Raw genomic sequence first — 24,881 nt, 5'->3', positions numbered from 1 at the left:
CCCTGCTGCTGACCATCGGAATGACCGCAGAGGGTCGACACAAATCGAAATTTTCTACGTTTTCTTTTTAAAGGTAATAGTTTTCGGTTTTTCGGCAGTTTCAGAGCTTAACGTTAACCCTCTTTTCATTCTGGAGTCTTCATTTGAATTTCGCAAATGCTTTTTAAACTATTAAAAAAAAATTATTGAACTAACCTTTGACTCGTGAAGACCACTCTGATTAACCGCCCCACAGCACCGCAATGATCGTGTTCGCGTATGGATGGGATGAACTTCTCAAAACAATCAAGTATAACAAAACACTTTCCGAATGTGCTTTTTACAGCTCTGGGTTTTTCTAAACTCTAGGGCTCAAGAACCCCAGGGACACAAACCCTTGCATCGTCTTGGGGTTTGACTGGGGTACATTGAGGTGCATAAAATAGCAGTTTGCGCTTTAATTTCTCCCGAAATTAAAAGTACTTTTATTGATTAGATATACATTGCACTTTTCTTTGATCAACTTCGTAGAATTGAGTTTTCATTTCTACGTGTACAAATGAAAATTTAAATTACTTCATGGTCGTCACCCACACACACCCTTTTGCGGTACGAATGTGATCTAGTATATAGTTGTGGATGTAACCTCTTATCTCGCTCCGTTTCTGGAAAAGGTCGAATTAGTCAAAAACAACGAACGTTAACCAAATGGAGATATTTTCTCGATAATCTTCTAACACACTTCTAATCTATTTTAAGCTGCTCCACGCATTCCCATCAAGAGAGGTCTTGAGTAAGAGTGCCAGCGAAGACTGAGTCCATCGGATCGTTCGTGCCAAGTCAATTTAAAAATGACAACACGGAGCATATATTTTAAAAAGCAGTTGTTAAGAGATACTTAAGCAGACAAACGGTATGTAAGACCTCGGTGCTGAAACATGCGGATCGGAATTCATTTAGTAAGTTCGATTTAGCATTGAAATCGTCTTTCTTCTAATGATTCCCACCCAAACTCCAGAAGCATTTCGGTGACGCTTTGCGTTTTATGGTAAGAATTTTTAAAGAACGGGCTGCCCAGTGTTGAGCCTTCTCAATCTCCCGAATGAGGCCTTTTTCACTCGGATCCCATACGCTACATGCATATTCTAAATGAGGCCTCACAAGAGCGTGGTAGCAACGCTCCTTGACCTTGGAGTCATTTCTGCCCACAATGCGTCTAATAAATCCCAATATTTTATATATTCTTGCCCGCAGACTTTACGTACGAGTACGTGGGCCCCGCAAGTGAAGTCTTTAGTGAATGTAACACCTATGTATTTTACCGAATTAAAGACTTCTAGGTCAACCCCAGATAATTTGAAAACACATCCCGTTGACGTTTTAAAGAACTTTACCCCTGAATATTTAACAAGATTTAATGACAATCCCCACTTTGAACACCATTTACTAATGCATTCTAAATCCTGCGCTAGAATCAAGACAAGCAACGGCCCGATTACACTTCCCTGAGGTACCCCCGAGGTGACACGAACGCTGTCGGAACTCGCCCCATCAAGGACTACCCTCTGTTCCCGCTCTGACTTAAAGTCTTCGACCCATTTTTTCGCGCTCTTGTTTACACCTGCGAACTTTAATGCATGAATAAGTTTACTATGGGTAACCTTATCAAACGCCTTTTGAAAATCTAAAAAGATCGCATCCACTTGACTACCACTTTCACCAGATAAAAGTAAGTCATGTATGAATAATCCTAATTGCGGATTTTCCTGAATCCGTGCTGATTGTCACTTAAAAAGTGACTGTTATCAAGGTATCTCATTATGGAGCTGACAATTATGTGCTCTAAAATGTTGCAACATATCGAAGTGAGAGATATGGGTCTGTAATTACTGGGGTCCTCCCTGTCACCACTTTTAAAAATAGGCGTTATTTGTGCGGTCTTCCAATTCTTAGGGACTTCGCAGTCTGTCAGGGATCTGTTAAGTATAACTTCGAGGTACGGGGTGATGTTAGGAGCTAAAAGTTTTATCGCCCTACCTGGTATATTTTTGGGACCCTCGGATTCGTTGGGTTTAATCTCTTTGAGCAATTTCACAATTCCTTGTCCGTCTGCTGTTATTTTTGCTATGGGTTGACTCTCGTATGCATTGTTTCTTGGAGATATGCGGTGGCAACATAGTTCTTGAAAACGCTTTGGAAGAATGTATTTAGTATGCTAGCTTTACACTCACTGTCTTTATGAATCATATTGTTACAATCCCTTAAGCAAGCCACGGTTTGCTTACCCCCTTTTACTTCCCTAACATATGACCATAACGCTTTGGGTTTAGTGTCCAAATACTCGCAAAGTACTTTACGTTTCAAATCTAGTAAGACGCTATATAATTGTGTTTCGGTTTCAATTTTAGAGGATCTAAATTTGTCCCTTCAATGTTTATTCTCCGACGATGTTGTGCTCACGCCTCCCCTCTTTACCCTAGAGTGTAGCATTCTCTGCTTTCGAAGGGCTTTTCTGACGCCCTTTCGTGATTTACTTTCACGTATTTTATAGGGATGAAATCTGTGATACCTTTTTGATTTATATTGAAAAGTTGGGTACAAGTTTCTTCCACGTTGGCATGACTTAAGCGTCTTTTGAACTCGGGTAGTGAAGAGTTTGATTGGCTGGCAAAAGTTTTAAAGTCTGCTGTATGGTAATTATAATTTTTTCTTTTTGGTTTAACAATCTTTTTATTTCTACGCCCAATTTGGTATTAACTGATTTATTGTCACTTAAGCCCTCGTCAGTTGATACACTAATAATACGTTCCAGTGTGTTCGTAAGAAATAGGTCCAATGTGCTCTTTCCACGGGTGGGCATGCGTACTGCTTGACGGAGGGAGTTTCTTGGAACCGATTTGAATAAGGAATTACAAGATTCGTGATCGCGGGTCCGAGATTAAACACTATTGCTGTCCCAATCGATACTAGGGAGAGTAACGTCACCACCAATTATGTTGATGCTGTTATTATTTTCACGTGTAGATTTGTATATTTGTTCATTGAGGGTATGAAGTGTTTTAAAATCTGAGTCTGGAGGTCTGTAGAAAGGGCATAAATTAATGTTGGGTTGGCTAGATTGCATTAAGGTGCACCAAACACTTTCTATGTTATTATTTTCAAATGAAACTTGCCTGCTTTCAAAATTACTTTTAACGGCCACTAAAACCCCTCCTCCGGGTCTTGTATTTCTATCGTGTCGGTAAACTTTGAAATCTATTGGGAAAATTTCTTGGTCGTTTATGTCATTGCACAGCCAACTCTCTGTGCCCAATACTATATCAGCGGAATGAGTTTGGATTATGTGTTCTAGATCCGCTGATTTGTTTTTGAGGCTTCTGCAATTTATTACAAGGATAGTAAGACTATTTTTATTGTGAATGACGCCCGTATTTTAGTCTGAGTGTAATTTAGGACGCGTTTGTGGAGAGGTGCGTGTCAAATGCCTTTCTACATCGATGCCATTGTTGCCCGTTACTTTAATATGTTTATTAATCATGTTATACGCGCTAGTCCCAGATGTTACCGACCCACTAAATGACCTGCCCTCTATCCTATAAAAGGCCTACAGTGGTCGAGTATCCTATCCGCTACCTTACTCGCCGCTTCCGCCATATAATGGACCCCGATGGGTTAAGGGGAGTCCTGCACGGTCGGAGGGTTGGCCTCAGGTCGACGAAGGAGGCTCCTATGTCCGAGCAAAATCTCGAAAGTCTCTGGTTTATGCCTTCCACTCGGCTCCAAACCAGAGACCCGCGATCCTCCCTCGGAACGACGCTGCAGACCGTTTTTCCCAGCCGAACACCCTCGACGCGCTTCACCTCGGAGCTCAGTTCCCTAAGGGAACGAAGGACCTCCTCGGATCCACTGTCCGTGACGCCGTTGGCGCTCACATGGGCCACGACATTCAGCCGAGAGCATTCGTGCCCCTGATCGCCGCCTCGGTCACCTTCGTCCCCTGAGGAACTCCTCCGCCTGGTATACACCAGGTCCTCACCCGTTGATCGACGCTTACGCGCTTTCCCTCCATGGGGTCACCGCACGGCGGACATTCGAATTACCTTTCACTACCATTCCATACCTTCCCGTCCGCTGATGTGTTACCATAGGCAGCACTCTCGGAGTACGTGTAGGGGCTGCTGCGATAGGCCCGAGTCCCGTCCCCATATTATGCCTAGAGCCGATGTCAAATGAGCCTTTCGAAAGGGGTTAAAAGAATAAAAATGCATTTTGGTCCGAAGGCAGGTAGGTTCAAGGCTATCCTCCAACAGTTAACTCTCCCGAAACGATGCAGATGAATGAGCAACCAGCATACCATCAAAGGCCAACTCATTAGACCCCTTCCAAAGCTTTATCACCGAATTGTATGGGAATATATCCGATAGCATATCAGCCCACTTCACTTTGTGCCAATTAAACGATCTTAATCAAAAACATGCCATGGTACGATGACCTGAACCTGAAGAGGATTTCTTGGAGATCGTATTGGGGAGAGAGGTGGCGTTAGCGAAAGTCTTTTTCCTTGAATGTATACGCCACTGTGGGTGTAGGTTTGCATGAGGTTCTGTTCTCTTTTACGGGTGGTGACCAAACACCCCCCGCCACACGCCCTTGCAGCGGCTTGCGGGGTACGATGTAGATGTCACAGTGCGTTAACTGGGACGTTGACACCCCTAACCTCCTAATCATCCAGCTGAAGTCTTTATTAACCCCCTTCTTCCCCACAAGCACATCCCATCGATTCCCTCAAACCCGCGTATGGCATATCCGTAAAGGGAGGCATCCCTCGAATCATTGGCCTCCCGTCCTCATGTTACCATCGGCATTGCAGACGAGGGTTCCTCATTAGCGGCGCCCAACCCCCGAGGATTCTGCATGCGGTTAGCAACACATCTGTCCACACGTCCGACCCAATGAACATCTCAAGGCCCGATTCCACCGAGATATTTATTCCTTTCTCTCTGAATTCGGACCTGGCGAAGACCTCTCCCCGCAAGACGCTTCCACATTCTCCCCCCAAACCCCAATCTACAGGCTGCCCGAAATTCATTTGGTCCCCAATCCAGGCCGCCCCATCGACTCAAGCGCTAATCACCCCAGCCAAAGGATCGATTGAACCTTTCCAGATGCAATCAATGTGCATGCCTTGCCCTCCTACTCACGGGGTGGATAACATTTCACTTTTGCCTCCACTGATCAAACCAGCTCCCGGCTACTGCCGACGTCCCCTCACTGCCCTCACCCATACGTCCTCCAAGATCGAGGTCCGGCCGTCCTATGCCGCCCTATTCTCAACGAACCACTCCTCATCTCCCCTCCGCACGGTTCCTACCCAATATTTCAAATAGCTTATTCACAGCCAGTGCAATTCACTAAGCATTCAATGAACGTCTCTAGCTCCGGACCAAGGACACTTCTCTGGGCACTCTTCCATGGCCCCGGCTTATGCCAAACTCTTCATCGGAATCTATTGCAATATTTTCTTTCCGGCAAAAACCACGGATCACCTTTTATGGACCAGGTACATCAATGATATTTTACTCCTTTGAAACCGTGGTAGAGAGGAGGTTAATGCCTTCAAGTCAAGCCTGAAGTCATTTTTCTCCGTCACCTTTACGTCCTCTAATTTCGACTTCGCTATTTCCTTTCCTCGATATCGACATATGCCTTCTAAACCATATAATCTACGCCTCAGTTTGTGTGAAACCGTCAAATCACTAGTATTTTCTCTTCAGCAATAGTTCTCTCGATTCCACACCAATCGCTCAGCATTTTATTTCATTTCGATCAGGGTGGTGGAATTTACAAATGCCCTCATTTTGAAAATATAAATGGAATATATACAGTTCGCCAATCCCATGGACTTCACCTTTGATGTGTCGGAAGGGCTTGTTCGTTCCGATCACCCGTATAATTGTGCTGGTGGGATCAATGATATATACTCTTGATATTGTCACCCATGCCAGATAGGTCGAAGGTTAGGAGCCAGATAAAAGGTAATCCACGCAGCTCCTGTTCCTCAGTGAGGCTGCAAAGGCGTCCGACCCCGATGGGGTTGATATCGAGTGATGGTATTTCAGGTTAATGCGTGGTGAGATGGAAGGATACCGGGCATTACTAGAGTGATAATTATAGAATAATATACAGCGGTGGGGACGAGAGCCAAAGAGGGGTTGCCATAGTATTAAATGAAGAGGTAGGAAGAAGCGTAGTCAACATAGAGCAGGTAACGGATAGAATACTACTAGTGGAGATAAAAGCAGAACCGACGAACTTAGTTATTATTCAGGTATACATGCCACCGAGCAACCATAAAGAAGAAGAGGTCGATAGGATATACGATCAGTTAGAGGACATAATCGCGTGTGCTCCTACAGGGAAACATTTGATAGTGATGGGGGATTGGAATGCGATGGTAGGCGAAGGAAGAGATGGCGATGAGGTGGGGGACTACGGTTTAGGCACGAGGAATGACCGCGGGGAGAAAGCAGTTGAGTTCTGCAGGAGACAGGGGTTAGTCATCACCAACACTTGGTTTAGACACCAAAACAGGCGTAAGTAATCATGAAAAATGCTATGTGACTCTAAAAGGCATCAGTTAGATTATACTATAGCTAGGCGTAGGTTTGGGAACTGCGAGATCAATTTGCACAGTTTTCTTGGAGCAGATACGGACTCTCAGAATGAAAAAGTCATGAAGTTCAGCGTCCAATTCATAATTTTAGGTTAGGAAATACAAATCATTAGCTGGATTGATAAGGATGGAAGGAGCGTCAGCAGACGGAGAGAAAATCATGAGTGAGAAAACGGAGCTCAGTGCTATCGAAGAAAAACGGATATATAAATAAAAAAAATCAAAACCCGCAACAGAAACTATTGGAACTGTTAATGGGAAAAGTACAAGGAAACCATGGATCACGGAGGAGATGATTAAAAGATGGACGAGAGAAAGAAAATGAAGAATGCGAATGCACAGTAAGGTAGAAGGAAGCACAAAGAATTAAGCAATGAATTGAGACGGGTAACAAATAGAGCAAAAGAAGCATAGTGGAAGACGCTGTGCGAGGATATGGAAAGTTTGGAGAGGAAGGGTAGAATTCGTTCGCTATACAATGGGATGGAAGAAGGGAAGATCTGTGCTAACAGTTAGAGAAAAGTCGGGTAAGATAATAGTTGACACAGAAAAGATCCAAGAGAGATGGAAGAAATATATAGAAGAACTGTATGGTACATCTACTCGTGCATAATACCTCGCAAGCCGCCACTAAGGCGTGCAGGGGGGGTGTTAGGTCACCACCCGTAAAAGAGAATAAAACCACATGCAAAACCAACGAAGTTATGCAAATCTGCACTCAATGAAGGATATAGATTAATGCAAAAACCCTTTTCATCTCACACGCTTGCAAGCACATGCATATACTGTCAACTAACTTACAAATGCACCTGCGAATATAAATTATGCCTATGCAACGTTTAATCTTGCCCTGACTTGTAAATCAAATGTATTTAATATTTCTATGGAACATGGGTTTCTTAGAATTATGATTCCTGATTGTAACGGGGAAAGAACAAATATTCGTGTCTATCTATAATGGAATCTATTTCCCTTATCTTATCTTTGCCATCTGATCTCTAATTGCTTCAGTAGCATCCTTAAACTCATTTATTTCTGAACCTTTCCAAAAGTCTGAGTCTTGCTTGTTCTCTTCGCTTCTCAAGTGACTACCAATTTACACCTACGGAGGCGAATACGTATATTCATGCGAAAACCTCTTCAAATTGCATTCAGATACATATTCTACTAACTAACATGCACATGCAAATGCACCGAAAAAATATACCTTGTATCTAAGCAGCGTGAATTTTGTCGTGACTTGTAATTCGTATGTCTTTGCCATTACTATAACCAATTTGGTTTCTGTCCCAAAAGTATTCGGACATATTTTTCCCGGATAGACGGACGGACGGGCTGCTTTTTTGATGGCTGGGTTCGAGAGAGGAGAGTCTCGGGAAAGGCTGGAGGCCGTAAGGGGTTGGCTCCCAGCCTTTGCGAAGTGAGGACCGTTCGGTTGCGAAACTTCTATAAAGAAACCTTGTGACGCTCCGTCATGAACCAATAATTGGAACAGCGCTACGCCATCAACTTTTGCGTTAAACGAGGAAAACCCGGAATAGAGACTCATGACACGCTCAAGGCAGCTTCTGGCCATGAGTAGCTCGGGTGTTTTGGATCAGCATAAGTTGTTTCGGGAGGGAAGAGGAGATGCCGAAGACGCCGAACGCCCAGCCCAACGCCCTTCGACCTCAAAAAGGAACAAAATACTTGCACGAATAAATGCATTGTTGGACAGGCATCGCAGATTTGGTGCTCGTATGGTTAACGTATGATGAACTTAGTATCCTTAAAAGCGATGTTTGCCGACTTGTACCCGAAGATATTGGCACAAGGAAGGTGCGTGCGGAGTTGGTGCGGCGAGTGCTCTTGGAAGAACAAAAAGAGGCTCGCCCGTGGATCTACCAAGAGTTTCTCGACCATGTGAGTGAAAATGCAAATTTTGTAGACAATAGCCCACCACAAGTCTTCCTCTTCCCCCACTGCCTCAAATCCGTGCCGAAAGGGCGTCACCTTGGCTCGATGGAAGCGTTACAACAGACCGTGACGGGGACAGCATCCCGGACCGCGCCTTCCAGAAGGCGTACGAGGTGTGGAAAACCCTCTGGCAGCGGTATGTGGACGAGCAAGGGTGCTACTACTTCGAAGACTTTTGAGTGGATGCATCAATTCTGGCAATACATTTTTTTAATCGACTCAGTCGCTCATTTGGAACAGGCTCTGTATTATGATTCCTGATTGTAACGTGGAAAGAACGAGTATTTGTGTCTATCTGTGCTGGAATCTATCTCCCTTATCTTATCTTTGTCAAATGACTTACCCAAACAAGTTTGGCCATAATAATGATACCTTTAGTGTCATTGTGAAACTCATTTCTTCTGAACCTTTCTAAAAGTTTAAGTCTCGCTTGTTCTCTTCGCATCTCAAGTGGCTCCCTATCTAATTCCCCAAAAAATTGCCCGTCACACGCGAATTATTATTATAACAATTTTTAACGAATCTGGCAGATTTTCTCTGGATAAAACTAATTATTTTTGCCAAATTTTCTCCTAAGGATGTCCAATACTTCTGGAAAATTCCAAACCAGGCCTGACTAGAGTGAAATAGCACCTATCTTTTTACTTTCTCATTATATTTCCCCACCACCCGTTTGATGAAGCCGAGTTTCTTTAAAGAGGACTTTTGCCACTTCCTTTTTTTCCAAAATTTCAAAACTGCTCATCTGCCTGTATTAAGTACTAATTCCCATTCCTTGCAACAATTCGATATTGTGTCCAAGTCTCAAGACAGTAGCTCGCAATATAATGGACCCCTTATTTCCCTGTATACTGCCGTGTCGTCAGCAAATAATCTGAGTTTTCTATTAATGTTTGAGCGTAAGTCATTAATGTATGTTGAAAATAGAAGCGGTCCCAATGGCACTTCCCTGGGGGACGCCCGATGTTACCTCTACTTATATCGGTAGGGCGCAATCCATCGATGACTACTATTTGTTTGCGATTTGACTGGAAGTCTCTAATCCAATTCATTATTTGCTCGTTGACACCGTAGTAATATTTGGTTTGGGTACCATTTGTTGCGAGGGAGTTAATGTAAAGCTTTGTTGAGATCCAGAAATACTGCGCCAACTTGGGTTTTGTTTTCTCCCGATCCAGGTATATCGTTAAAAAAGGATTCAACTTAATTTCGCAAGATCTACTTTTCCTAAATCCGTGCTGGTTGTGGCTTAGTATCTTCTAATTATCGTGAAATTCATAATGTTAGTGACAATAATGCGTTCCAATATTTTGCCAAGAGATCGATGTTAAGGAAATGGATCGGTTATTGGTTGGTTTATCCCTATCGCCGCCTTTATAGATGTGAATTACAGGGTTCGTCCGGAAAATAAGTGTACTGAGCTCAGGAAAAAAAAATTATTACACTTTTACATATCTTAAGCTAATATTCCTCAAAATAGGACCCTTGTGAGTCGATACACTTGTTCCAGCGGCGTTCCCATTCCTGGAACGCTCCCGCGAAGGCATCATCGGGAACCTCTCGAAGACACGTCGTCACGGCCTCTTTGACGGCGTCCAAAGTCCCGTATCGCGTTCCTTTCAAACTCCTCTTTATCTTCGGGAACAGAAAGAAGTCCGGTGGTGCCAAGTCCGGGCTGTAGGGCGGGTGCGGCAGCGTTGCCACACCGTGCTTGGCCAAGAAGTCCGACACGACAAGCGCGGTGTGAGACGGCGCATTGTCGTGATGCAGCCGCCAGATGTTTTTGATCGCTGGCCGGACGCGGGCGACTCGTGCACTATTGTTTTTGGCACATTACACTGCTCTGCTATCATCCGAGCACTAAGACGACGATCAGAGTTCAGTACATCGCGAACTTTTCGCACATTTTCGTCGGTGAGTGTCGGTGAAGGGCGTCCAGGCCGTGGTTCGTCGTCGACCTCTTCTCTGCCCTCCACGAACATCTTGTGCCACCGAAAGATCATGTTTCTGGACATGGCTGACTCCCCGTAAGCCTGGTTAATCATACCGACAGTTTCGGTAGACGATTTCCCAAGCTTTACCGCAAATTTGATGGAATAACGCTGCTCCAAAAACTTCGGCATCGCGTTCCGTGACGTGGGTCGAGCGTGGAGGTTCGCGTTAACAGAGCTCCTCACTACACCACAGCTGAGAGCCGACTGCCTTTTTCAGCGTCGCTTGCCAACATACCCCCCTCCAATCGCAGCCCGTCAGAGCGGTGCTGGGCGCGCCTGGAGCGGCGGGAAAAAATCAGTACACTTATTTTCCGGACGAACCCTGTATATGGGCTAGCTTCCAGTCCCGAGGTACTGAGCCTTCTTCTATCGATTTTAGAAAAACATTATGTAAAAACGGGGCAATGTGTTCGGCTAATTTCTTTAATATTCTAGCAGCGATTTAATCCGGACCCGGTACATTGTTGGCATTGTTACTGCGGAGCTGAAGTTCTCTCCCTTGGTCAGTGTAATATCGCTCATGTGTTCCCCTGGTGGGTGTGGAAGCTGGTTTGGTGCGTTCGTACCTCCATTGTAGACGCTCTGGAAAAACTCTTATAAAATATTTTGCCTTATTCACGCTGTCTATAATAAGTTCGCTGTTTTCCGTCTTTAAAGAATGTACGTTTGGACCAAACGTCCCTGTATTTCTCTAACGTAGAACCATTATGAATTTGGATTTTCCTCAAGATATTCGCATAGAATTTTAGAATGTAAAAGGAGTGTTGGGCTTTGCGCATGACACTTTTCGTTTTACTGCGACACTTTTAATATCTCTTTGGAGGTGTTCATATAAAATATGTCACCTTCTTTTAAACTCTCTTTAAAATCCGATTGTAGCCTTATTGCCTCATTAGTGTCGATCTGATTTCTCCGTTGACCCATCAAGGTTCCTTACGAACGCCTTTAAGTTAGGATGAAATCTACGTCTTTTTCCTTTGCGTATAATATTTAAGAAGTATTTCTAATTGTTCCCTGTATCGGTGGTCAGGGTTCTGCGTTCCCTACAACTGCCGCTGACCAAAGAAATGCCAACTTGTGGTACGGACGCTGAAGTTACCTTCGGCATCCAGAGACGAGAGGGAATATCTCAATTCGCACTACAGGGTGCGCCAGGGTTAGCCAGGGTGTACCAGGGCTCCACTCCTCACCTGCACCTTTTTCTGCAAAGCCTCGCATGCAGATCCATCCTGCGTCCGCCCGGCCGCTCGCTGGCCACTTCCGCTGGCCACATGGCGGGAGGAGGGGCACCTCTCTCGGCCATCTGTCGGCCGGGGGGCCACCAACTGATCCCCCGCTTCCCCCTCCCCCGGGGGTCCAGCCAGCGGGGGACGGGTGACCCACTGGCCTCGAAGCTCTCCATCAATCTAGGCAGTCCACACCCCCTCCCCGCTCGCCAAAGGGCCCGCCGCCGCCTTTGCCTCCGCCACTCCTTCCCCTCCCGCCCCGGGTGCGCCCGGGAGGAGAAGTCTTTGGGGGGGGGGAGCAGGGCGGCGGACCGGCAAGGGAGCATTTAAATCTGCCCGGGGCGATTGCTTTCTTCCAAGTCATCCGGATGGCCCAATCGGCAACCAGTCCTGTGGGTCCCTCTTGTAGTCGGGGGTGACCTCGGGAGGGACATCATCGATAATATTTTAAGTATAATCGTGTGAGTATATTTTTATATAATTTTTATTATTAGGTAATCTACCGGTTAAGGTAGGCTTTGGATGGACACAACTACCAAATAAATATTTTGTTTCCCCCCAAAAAAAACCCAATATCCCACTCTAGTCCCTCTTCATTTTTGTTTACACATATATTTGTGTTTCTTTAAAGATAATATACCGTTTAAGGTAGGCTTTGGATGGATACAACTACCAAATAACTATTTCCTTCATTCTTCACACAGAAACGGAAGGACGCAGGTTGAATGCTTTGGAGGAGTTGGAAATTTGGCAATCCCGCCAGTCGGACAGATTTGAGGTGTTCAATGAAACAATATACCTCTCCCGTTCCCTCCTCCTAAATTTCCCTAAAAGACTCCATAATCTTTCCCCACCAACTCCACCCCCACAAAGGCAGTGATGACCACCGACCTTCCTTTAAAGAGGGTCGAACCGTTGCGGACAAACACCCCCCCCTCCCCTAGCCCACTAATAGGCTGCTGCACCGGTACTCAACACCCCCTCTCTCTTCCTCCCCTAATGGAGCTAGGCTATATAAGATTTGCCATGCATATCACCTGATGACGATGCGAGCATCGAAACCATGGTCGTGTGAATTCGATAAATCTTTATTTGAAAGAGCAAAGTTTCTTTCCATATCCTCACTGTGCTCGGACGTTTTTACTAAAAATATGCCTCATGTACTCTTTTCGTCTCTCTTTAATCTTTCTTGGATTTGCTCATAATTTTTCAGGCGTATATTTGATGATTTGACATGATTTTACCCTCTTACTTCCCGGCAGGCCGCTCCCCTTCCTGCTTGGCCAAGTACTTTCTACCTTCCTACGTGAATTTCCATTTTGCTACACTGCGTGAAATACACAGTACGAATAATAATGATATTTATATAATAGTTAACCGGCAGATGTGAGTGGCGTCATTTATTGCCTTCATTCTCAGTGGTAAAGGTTATATCGGTGTGAAGTAATCAGTTTGTAATACATAAGGAAGTATACCAAGTCTAGCAAGCCCCGCGACTAAGCTATGCGAAGAGCTATTATACTATAAAATAAAATATAGTACCAAAATTATAGACAGCAATGTACACAAACACTGGTTGTGCTTCCGCCTTGAATGCGTTATTAGAAGTTCCCTGGTATAAACAAGAGCGCAAAAAATTGGGTTGAAAACTTTCAGCCAGAGCGTGAACAGAGGGTAGTCCTTGGCGGCGCTAGTTCCGACAGGTTACGAGTGACATCTAATTAATACCCCGCAAGCCGCCGAAAGAACGTGTGGCGGGGGGTGTTGGGACACCACTCGCAGTTAAGACAGAAAAAAAACCGCCAAAGCCACAAATGTATACTATCCGCAAACAAAGCAGGGTATACTTTCATGCAAGAATACTTACACTTACGTTCTTAATTCCATTCATAATGCGCATTCTCTTCCTTTTTTTGTCGCATCCACCTTATGGACGCCCAAAAATAAGTTACGGCCCTCTCCTATCACCATACCTCTCCATATATTATCCATTCACCTTTCCCGCCTTCTTCGTAACATACCAAAGTGGTCCCTTTTCGTCTTCTTTTATGCCCTGGCTATTCCCTCCATCCTTTCCAATAACCTGATTAAAAACATCTCGATACACGCTCATTATTTCTTCTATTGGCAGACTTCTGAACCAAATCTATTTACTTTATGTGTATATCCTACGTATATGTATCCCTCCACTCTCTCTCAAAGTCGAAATTCATCAATTCTCGAGTGCTCACACTACCATTGTCCCTCGCACACAGTACGAGCCCCAATCATACTCTCCCCTCTTAATCATTCCTCCTTCGTTAACATCAGGTCCTCTTACCATAATCCCTCCAGTCCATTTCCGATTTTTGTCCGAAACACTTCCCTAAGACTGAAAGTTTCCCAAATATTCTAATTCGTCTCACGTTGGAGTAAAATGTTTGAAATGTGTAGCATTTTAGTCGTAATTTTCAAAAATAAAAAAAGATTGTTATAAGGCTAAAAGTAAAGTGCGATAAGGATGGATGCGAGGTGGGTGTAAGAGCGAGTCCAAGGGACGAGGGGGTCCTCAGGAAAATGTAATCAGGCCGTTGCTTTTCTTGATTTTTGCAAACGATTTGAACCGTGAAGTGAAAAGAAAGACTTGGATGTTCACGGATGCTAAAGCTCAGAGAAAATCCGCTAGATTTGCTAAAAATTTTTATGATAAGAACACAGGCGTGATAGGTCTCTGAGTGGCTTTGCTGGGAGCCACTCAAAGTACGAAGAGAACAAGCGAAACTTAGACTTTTAGAAAGGTTCAGAACAAACGAGTTTAACGATGGCACTAAATGCTCACACACTACTTAGTATTTTCTTTCATCATTCGTATTCCGATTGGTTCAAGTGTTTACCGCTCCTCCTACTTCCTTCTATTCTAATGTCAGATGTTGTATGAAAAGCTTCCCTCCTCTAGGCATTTACAAACCCGGTCGAATGTGAGACTAGACTTAAATCATAAGTTTAAATTACTAACGAGTTTAATCCTGCCAAGCCAAACGCTTTTTGACAAGTCGAAAAGCGTTTATTTATCATCGGCACGGTTATACACAAAGGAAGGGATGCATTAAATTGATAATATCTGCAGAGTCAGCCCCAAAAATAAGTGGAATGATTTATTTCGCGCCGAATTGTATGGTTGAAGGGGGGGGGGATTTGCGGTGACAGGCCTCTTGGAAAAATACGCGACCTGCGTCAGTTGTCCGCGGACCGTTACAGTACTCAGATCGGATCAACCCCTGCTGGAGGGTAGCGTCACGAATTCACGATGCCACATTCCATGGAGCGATAAAATGTGTCAAGCTCGGAAAATCGGTTTCGGGAGAGGAAGAAATGTCCGAAGAAGAAGGGATTGTTTCCGCCGTCCTTTCCGGCGGCTCGTCGGAGGAAGGTTGGTCGGAGGGCCGGGCGATGATTCATTCGAGTCTAACCTATTGAACTGCCGGAGAGAGCGGACTTGAAGTTCATTCGTTCCCCGAATCCACTCCCCCGGGGAAGGAGACAACCTCTCCCCTGGTCAGACCAGGGTTTCATCCACAACTCGGGAGAGGAGGGGGAGATCCTTAAGACGAGAAGTAATGCTCACCTCGATTCGTGAACACAAAGTATTGAAATCATCAATAATGATGTCAAAAGATGTCAGGCCCGTCTTGATCTGGTAGAGGTGGTAAGTAATGAGTAAAGGGTTGAGGTTCACTTTTATTCTCTCCTTTTAGTGAGACCGAGAACTCTTAAGACTGGTTGGGATAAACACTTGTTGGGGACGTTGGGGCACATTTCCCCCTGCGATGCCCATGGGTTTTGGACCACCGAGCACGTTTTTCCAGGGATTTCTAGTGGACATTCTTTTCCTTTTCAAACTATTTTAACGCCCTTCATCTATTTACATCTACAAAATACCCCGCAAGCCGCCGCAAGGGCGTATGGTGGGGGGTGTTAGGTCACCAACCGTAAAAGAGAACAAAACCACATGCAAAACCAACAACTTCGTTGGGTGAACTTCGTACCGCCTAACAATCAATTAGCAGTTTAGTTGCACAATTTATGAATCAAGAACAGAGGTACCGATTTTAATCATACGAAAAATTCAATAAAACTACAAAAAGTATTACAATGGCTTTTCAGAAAGACATTTTCTTCATTCAATCTACGTATGCATTCGGGATTAGAACTCTTGAGTCTCGCACCTTCTGATAAACATCAGTTTTGTTTTTTTATCAGGCGTAAGAACAAATAAAGCGGGTGATTTACCAACACGTGAACATACCACATATGGAATGGAGAACAACATGGGTTTGCTAGATTCAGACCACAAACACTCAATGATTCGCCTTGTGATTTTTTAATCGTCATCGCGAATGCAACATAAATTGGAAATTGATTTAATTTGAACCCAAAGGGCATATTTGTTCGGAATTCTCGGAGTGAGAACTTCCTCATCTTTGAATTTTCCTTTGAGCATAGTCGTGTGAATCACATTGGTCATCAGTTTTTTTATCAGCAAACGCATGCCATTTCATGGTTTTTGTCGGTTTAGGTTTCGAAGCATCGTGACCACCGAGCCAACCTTCGGCTGTAAATTGAGCATTGGTAAGCCATGCACATTCAAGGAGTTTAAAAATTCAGATGGATGCTTGGTGACTTCGTCTTCGTTTGCTAAAAAGTCAATAGATTTGAATGAATGCAGGGTACCAACGACTTGATCATACACATCTTTGTTCTTAGCCGCCAAAATTGCTCGCTCACTCAACCATTTGTGATTTTGTGGTTATCAATGATGTTCGGGAACACTTTGTTGATTAGCTCATCTTTCGATAAAACCAAATTGCAAAAATTCCGAGGAAATGAGATAAATCCGCTCGATTCGTCGACAGGAACACGGCCATTACCGATGGTCAACAGTTGTTGGAGAAATCTTCAGCAGATGGGTCGTTCAGCAATGTAACTCTCATGCTGGTTGTCAGTTGAAGTTTCTTCACATGGCGCCACTGATTTGATGATTTGAAGCAAACATTTATTTCATCGGCAGTAGTCCATCTTGGAATGAATGGCAGTGTTTGGCCGAAATCGCCAGGCAGTAAAATCATTGCGCCACCAAAGCATCTCGAGTCACTGCGCAGATCTTTCAAAGTCCGGTCAGTGCTCCCAATGCGCGTTCGTGCACCATCGTGCATTCGTATCGTATGATTTTCGATGCTACTAAAATTTTGGCCATTGCAGGCTGTTCCGAAATGTTACATGCCACCTGCTCAGAATTTTGTAGATTTAACGGCAAATTTAACGCCGAATGAGCCGCAATGTCCGGATTCGTACGAACAGTGGGCAAAAGCAATGGTGGGAGGAATGTCTTCCCAGTTCCCCCAGGGGCACCCAGGAACAATGAGCCACCGTTTTCATCATCAATTGCCTTCATTAATGCAACATTTTCTTCCTTCTGTTTGTGGTTCAGCAGGGATAAATTCTTTTAAACTGATGGTCCTGATTCATGTCGATCAGATTCACGTTCACGTTCCAATTCTCGATTAAACGCGTCGTTCATTCCACGATCTGGCGCTGGCATTCCTAACTTCATGCATAAAATGCCGCACATGAGGTTACACATGTCTTCAATCAACAGCAAATTATGCATCTCCTCATTTACCTCAACATCGAGATTTCTTGAACTTATATGAATTCGATATAGAATGTCTTCTGACATGTTATCCTTGTATTTGTTCCACAGGTCACGTGGATTGGATGGGAAGCATGTCGAAAGGATGTAAGCAAATCTGACTTGGGGATGCACAAATAGTCGCTTCAACCATTTTTGTGTCCCAGCAATTATCGCTTTCAAGGAAATTAAGCTCTTGACATGCAGCACGAAATGTTGGGCACACTATACCATCGACAGTTCGTAGTGATTTGAACTATGTTGGCCCTCGAACATTCACCAGTAATTAGCAATCATCATTCCTCGGATACACTATAAATACGGCGAAGAGCATCAGTAGAACCCACATCAGGATGGTCAGGAATCGCGTCGCCTTGCTTCCGACGCTGAAAAATCTTCGATGAAGCGATACGATACGATATTTTACGGTACGATATCACGATACGAGAATACGATACGATATTACAATACGATAATTAATGATGCATAAATGGATATTCTACGCTGAGGCAAACCAAAAACGCCAAATATCATTAAAATTGACGATGCGATACGATATTTTACAATACAATACTTTTACGGTATTTCATTGGTTATTCGGCTATTATGGCCTAAGATGAATCAAAAAATATAATGAAAATGGACGATACAATACGATATTTTCTGATAAGATATCAAAAACGATACTTCTACAATATTTTCATGGTTATCTTGTTATTTTTGGCTAAGGTGAATTGAAAAAACTAAATATTTTTAAAATCGAATTTACAATACGATATTTTACGATACGATACTTATACGATATTTTAGTGGTTATTCTACTATTCTGTGTGAGTCGTATCGAAAAATCCAAACATAATTGAAATCGGTTCAGCCGTTCTCGAGTTATAAATGGTGTAACTAACCCGATTTAGGACTTTGTTTTATATATGCAGATTAATATTTATATTTTATATATATATATGTATATATATATATATATATATATATATATATATATATATACACACACATAGGTATCGAGACTGGTTCGCTGTAGCCTCAACGGAGTGGTGAATGAGCGCCGACCAGTAGGCTCAGTCGCCTTCAGGCTTCAGTCGCCTCCGGGCATGCGTTGACACAGGAGGTGAATTTTTGTGGCGTGTGATTGTTTGCGGTGTCGTCGCGCCTATATGGAGCGCATCGTCGAGCAACACTACGAACCGATTATCAGGTGGCCAAAGTGAAAAACGTTTTGTATTCTGACAGGCGTTTAACCATCACCCTTTTCACTGAGGAGACCGGCCTTTCAGTCGGAACCGTCCACACCGTTGTAACGGAGGATCTTGCGATGAGGAAAGTGTGCGCGAAGCTGGTGCCGAAAGTCTTGAGCGAGGAACAAAAACCGTCGCGGGAGGAAATTTCGCAAGAAATTTTGGACTGCGTCCAGGAAGATGAAAATTTCCTCGACAACGTTATTACCGACGATGAAACGTGGGCGTTCCAGTACGACCCGGACACAAAGCGTCAAAGTTCAGAATGGCAAACGCAGGGGTCCCCGCATCCAAATGTTCCCGATTGTTCGCAAAGACTTTGTGCCTGCTGGAACGCCCGTAAATGCTGCATTTAACGTGCAAGTACTGACACGCCTGCGAAATCGCGTAATCCCCGGGATTGTGGAAGAACAAAAATAGGCTTTTGCACCATGACGACGCCCCTGCTCACGCATCGTTACTTGTGCGCGAATTTTCGGCCATAAACAACACACTAATGATGCCGCAGTCACCGTATTCCCCGGATCTGGCCCCCAGCGACTTTTTCTTGTTCCCGAAACTGAAGAGGCCCATGAAAGGACGACGCTACGCTACGATTGACGAGATAAAGACTGAATCGAAGGAGGAGCTGAACAAGATCACAAAAAATGATTTTTTGAAATGTTTCGAGGATTGGAAAAAATGTTGGTACAAGTATATAATATCTAATGGGGATCACTTTGAAGGGGAGAAAATAGATAGTAATGAATAAATAAATAATTTTTGAAAAAACACTAAAGTCCTGATACTTTTTGTACAGACCTCGTATTATTAAGTTACGGAAATTGAAATGAAGAAATTAATTGTATTGACAACACATGAGGAGTAATGAGAAACATTACATTAACTAAAAACAATGATGCACGATCCTTCTGCTTGAGATGACAAAAGAAAAAGTAGAAACAGTAATCTGTATAGCAGTCGAGTGAAATGAGGAACAGGTACTCGACTGGTTCCGCTTTGTGCCTGAGGAAAATGAACATGTGAATTGCCCTCTTAAATGTTGTTTTGGATGGAGAGTTTTTTGGCGAGAGAATATGGCGTACTCACTCAAAGTGCCCTCCACAGAGCACCTCAAGTAGGGATCGAGATACCTCTGAAAAGTATTCAACACCGCCGGGATTTGAACCCGCGCCCTTTGGGTGGGAAGCCAGTACGTTAGCCCCCGCACCAATCCCGATGCCCCTCATTTCCATTCCAGTGTTAGTTACCTGAGGTATTTCTTCATTAAAAAGCTCTGTGCCAACTTGAGAAATAGAGTAGAGATCTCTTATTTTATTGCTATTGATGTAAAATTTGAGTGATTTATTTTACGTTTAATATTGTAAATTTGTGACGATGGGTTAGGTGGTAGGAGTGACTCCGTGGTCTAAATCTCGCCCCAAAATAAGGATGAATATCTATTTATCTATCTCTGCTACGTATTTTAAAAGTGTTTTCGGGGATATAGACTTACAGTAACCTTAATACTTAAAATGAAATGAATCGCAAATTAAGGATAGTCAAATCAAACGCGCAGGAGTTGACAGTTATAATTTCATCATCCCCATTGATTTTCAAACTTGAATTGGGAAACCTACACCACAGAATTCCTTCTTTTTTATAGAGTTATTGACGAGTGTTCGACATTGATTGATTGCGAACGACGCCATGCCTATATCGAGTATAGAACCCAATTTCATATTAAGTTGATGTGAATCATTTATAAAGAGATTAAAAATAAAAAAAATTAAACGTTCCAAAATTGATAAAACGTTAAAGATTCAAACTGATTCACCGATCAGTCGACCGGGTACAACCACATTCTCGGGGAATTAAAGACCTAGTATTGGGCGCCTGCATCGCGCATTCTAAAGGCACCGCAAACGACTGAAACACGCGGCAAGGAAGTATTTAACTGCCCTTTACCAAATGTCCATTTAAACCAAAGAAAGATGGAAATAAAAATAAGGCGTTTGAGGTTGACTCCGCCACTGTGTTTGGGCGGGCCCGATGAAATACGACGTATGGAATGCAATACTACAGCGTAAACGGCAGATGATGAGAATTGTTTCTGGCGGAATACCATTGCTGGAGCGATACCTAAGAAGAGCGACCCCATGCTGACGAAGATGAGAGTCTCCAGCATTTAAAAATATTAATTATGAGTGGATTGAGAGTGGATAATACGTTTCAAATGGACATATTGGGAGTTAGTTAAAACTTCAGCCTTGGATTCGGCAAGAATTGCCGAAAAAATAGCACTTTTTACGGGATTATTGATTGTTGTTCCCAATGAGAGGGAATGGAACCAATTGGTGCACATACACATTCAAGTCGCTTAATTATTCATGTAAAAACGTCTATCCCTGAACACGAAAGATTAGCATGGTATTTATTTAAATCTTCGAGAATTCCGGGGGGCGGGGGTAATTACCCACTTGAAATTGCCCGTGCCCTCGAAGCGTCTTTGATCGGTTCCAGAGAGGACATGTCCGCAGTTGCGCTTCTAATACAATTGATGTTCAACGCACTCTGTAATTTATGCACCAGGACTACATATTTCACCACACTTCCATCGATCGAGAAACGACTGCGTTTCCATAAATAGAAAACCTTTTGAATTCTGGGAATTCAGTCGACGGGTCGTGCTCTTATAGATTTTTCTCTCTCGTCCGTTCCCTCCTTACGATTCGTGCGGACCCGCTCTGGGCGCTCTGCTTTCATTGCGTGGAGCCACGGACGGGTACGACATGCGTGGAACTGGATGTCGAGGGGTGGCGGGGCCCTTTGACAGTTCGTGGCTGTGGCGACGGGTCCTCGAAGAGGGCCCTCGGCGTGGGGCCGCTCTCCACGATTCCATTTTATTGCACTTATTCCCGGAAAAATGTTGATCTCGTGTCAGGGGGGAGGGGGTTCGGAGGAGAGGGAGAAGGGGTAGAGGATGAAGGGGGGGGGGGCTCAGTCGGGGATATTTTGGAAGGTGTCACGCCTCCCTCATAATTTACGAGGCGAGGAAGGTCATCGGAGGTCCAGCGTGTTTAAGTGCTTTCTTAGGAAGGGACATAGATAGCGTGCCTGTGCCTCCTCCTCCTCCCCTCCTTGGGACACCAGAATGACGGGAAGATGCTGCCCCTCTCCCCGAGCGACCCCATCCGGTCGCCCTCGGAGGCCCGGCCCCGATACACCGAAGGAGACGTGGATCGTCAACCAGCCTAGTTTAAGCTCCTGGCAGAAAGAGGGACGAATTTAACCGTCCATGCATTCAATTCTCTGCTACTTGGTACTGTTACTGACAATCTTAATTGTACTTGTTTATAAAAAGCCATTCCCCATCGGATTTTTTTTAAGGTTAAAATTTCGTACTTAATTCCTATTTTTAAGTTTCTCCTTCTCGCAAACCACACTTCCACTTCAGTCATGTTTATTCCTTTTCCAATGCTATGCGTTTCTTATGTTCAATGACCGGTGAAGGAGAGACTTCACTCACCGTGGCGGTTTATTTCTTGCCCGTTCAGAAACCAATTAACATTTCGGCTGGGCACGAGCAAGGGAGGCAGGGCCGCAACACGACGATGCCCTTCCTCGCCGCTGCTGGAGATTCTGCACCCGCAGCATGATTCTGCCACCGCCGGCGCGCGCCTTTCGGACGTGTGGAAGATGAAAAAGGGCCATCTGCTCGATGCGTCTGTCTAACTTACGACTGTTATTTCCAAATTGATTCTATACATTAATAATTATTTAGTTTTTGTTTACCTTTCCACGTGGCGCTGGAGGTGGGGACAATGAGGTACATGGCGGTGCATGATCAATGGAACTTTGCCCTTCTTACTTTGCAGTTCTGCATGACCTATCTTGGTAGGGTGGAGGTCTATCGTATCGTAGACCGAATGGTGGTACTTCATTTTTATGAAATATTCCCATTTTTCATATACCAAAGAATAGTTGATGAGAAACTAAGCTGTATGGATTTTCACGCTTTTTACGTGTTTTTTAATAAATGTTTTTTGCTTTTCCTAACTATTTTAATGTCGTTCCCCTCCCTTATCCGTTATCTATCACTACCTGTTGATTGCACCCCCTGCCACACACATTTTGGGTGGAATGCGTGGAATTTATACTATGGATGTAGTAGAGTTTTGATTGCGCTGGAGAAGAGCGCTTTACGGAGACATGGTTAAAAGTGTGCGATGAAGGTTAATCACAAGAAAACCGAAGTACATAATGAAATCTTCAAGAAATAACGAGGCAGAGTTAGAGATGGGAGTATGAGGGGAACGAATTGGAGACAGTTAGTGGAAACATTCGATTATTCCGAAATTGATTCGGACGGAAATGGGAGTGTTAATCTACATCTACACAAATACCCTGCGATCCATGAAAAAGGTGTGTAGCAGAGGGTGCAATCATGCGTTGAACATTCTCAATTTCCCGAATGAGGCCTTTTTCACTCGGATCCCATGCGTATTCTAAATGAGGCCTTACAAAAGCGTGGTAAAAACGTTCCTTGATCTAGGAGTCACTCTCGCCGATCATGCGTCCAATAAACACCAATTTTTTACTTGTTGGCCCGCATATTTAACGCTTTATTTTTTGAAATATTTTTCGTAGTCGAAGTTAATTTGGTAATGCGCAAGGGATAATTGGAATACTTAGCATTTCAACAGGATGGAACTTATTGCTGCCAACTAGTCTCGCTACCGTGCAGAGAGACTGGTTGGCAGCAATAAGTTCCATCTTGTGGAGACGGAAATATTCTAATTATTCCTTGTGCACTACCATGGAAGGGGGCGGTGCCTGTTCGAATGGGCGAGGAACGCCTTCGACCGCCGTGATTTCCCAAAGAACAGGCGGAAATAATGCACACTCGCTCAATTCTTCCACGTAAGAGCTGAAATATCGAGCACTGTTTAAGAGGCGAATGGAGCGCGCATAGCTGTCCGGCTTGTCTTCCTGTCACCTGGGAGACAAGGACGTTTCTTGGCACTTGTTTGAAAGTTAAATGATAATCTCTCGAGTGGATGCGAGGCCCCATTCTTAAGTGTTCTCAAGATGGTCTCTTGAGCTGATACTGCGACTGCGATGGACATTATTTCCCATTTCCCGCGAAGGCGGGTGCCTTTACTGGCCGATAGATGTCGTCCGCAAAGAGTTTGATAACTTATGGGTGTGCCCGCAATTTCCTAATAGCTGAGTCCCCGGCTAGGGAAACCGCGATAATATTTATGAGGGAATAGACCATTATATTATTTTTGGACTATTCCAAGTTCGCTTTCCGCCGATGCAGCAATAATGTAGTTAATTGGGTCGACATTAACGTCGCTGTGACGGATTGCAAATACTTCATTAAAAGAAGAAAATATGTGACATAAATTGTTAATTAGTAAAGCTGGATACATTTTCATTGACTTTTCAAGGTAACATCTGAAACTAATATGTGTTTCGGAGCATGTGGACACGCTCAGTATTTTGATTCATTAGCTTGAAATTAAGAACCGGTTGGTGGGAAATAAAGATAATAACACATTTACCGATGGCGATTAAGCTTAGAAGAGGAAAACCTAATTGAGTTAAAAATTGTAATGGACGCTTTAGACTTCCAAGACTGTATTTCAGTCCAAACATTGTCAATAATATGAGACACAGTGAAGAGGAAGGGGGTAATGTTGGGAGGGATATACCGAATGTGCATTTATTCATTAGAAAATATGTGCAATTAATACGTATGTATAATATTTCTTTGAATGAGTCATCAGAGTTAATATACAAAATAGAACCCAATAAATAAATAAAGAGTGTCACCTAATTCAAAAAATCATGAAATTACTGCCTTTATTTTATTCCACGAAACCGTTTTGTGGCGAAACAATCCGATTGTTAACAGTCAGCCATTACAATACAAGGTTTGCATAAAAGGTATCGGAGAAAAGATTTGGAGAAAGGTCACTTCGCGGTCACCCATGGGGTCGATGCCTCTTGACCAAATGACCTCCAGAACACATTGCTGCATTATCTACGTCTCTCAGCTGAAAACGCTTACGAAGTCGAAGCAAAATAAGCGATCTGTAATGTATATTATTAATGTGACAAAAGAGATATTCCGCCCTTGTGCTT

The sequence above is a fragment of the Hetaerina americana genome, unplaced genomic scaffold (assembly GCF_022747635.1).
Source record: "Hetaerina americana unplaced genomic scaffold, ioHetAmer1.1.p SCAF_126, whole genome shotgun sequence".
Taxonomy (NCBI): Eukaryota; Metazoa; Arthropoda; class Insecta; order Odonata; family Calopterygidae; genus Hetaerina; species Hetaerina americana.
This window is presented reverse-complemented; position numbering follows the sequence as displayed.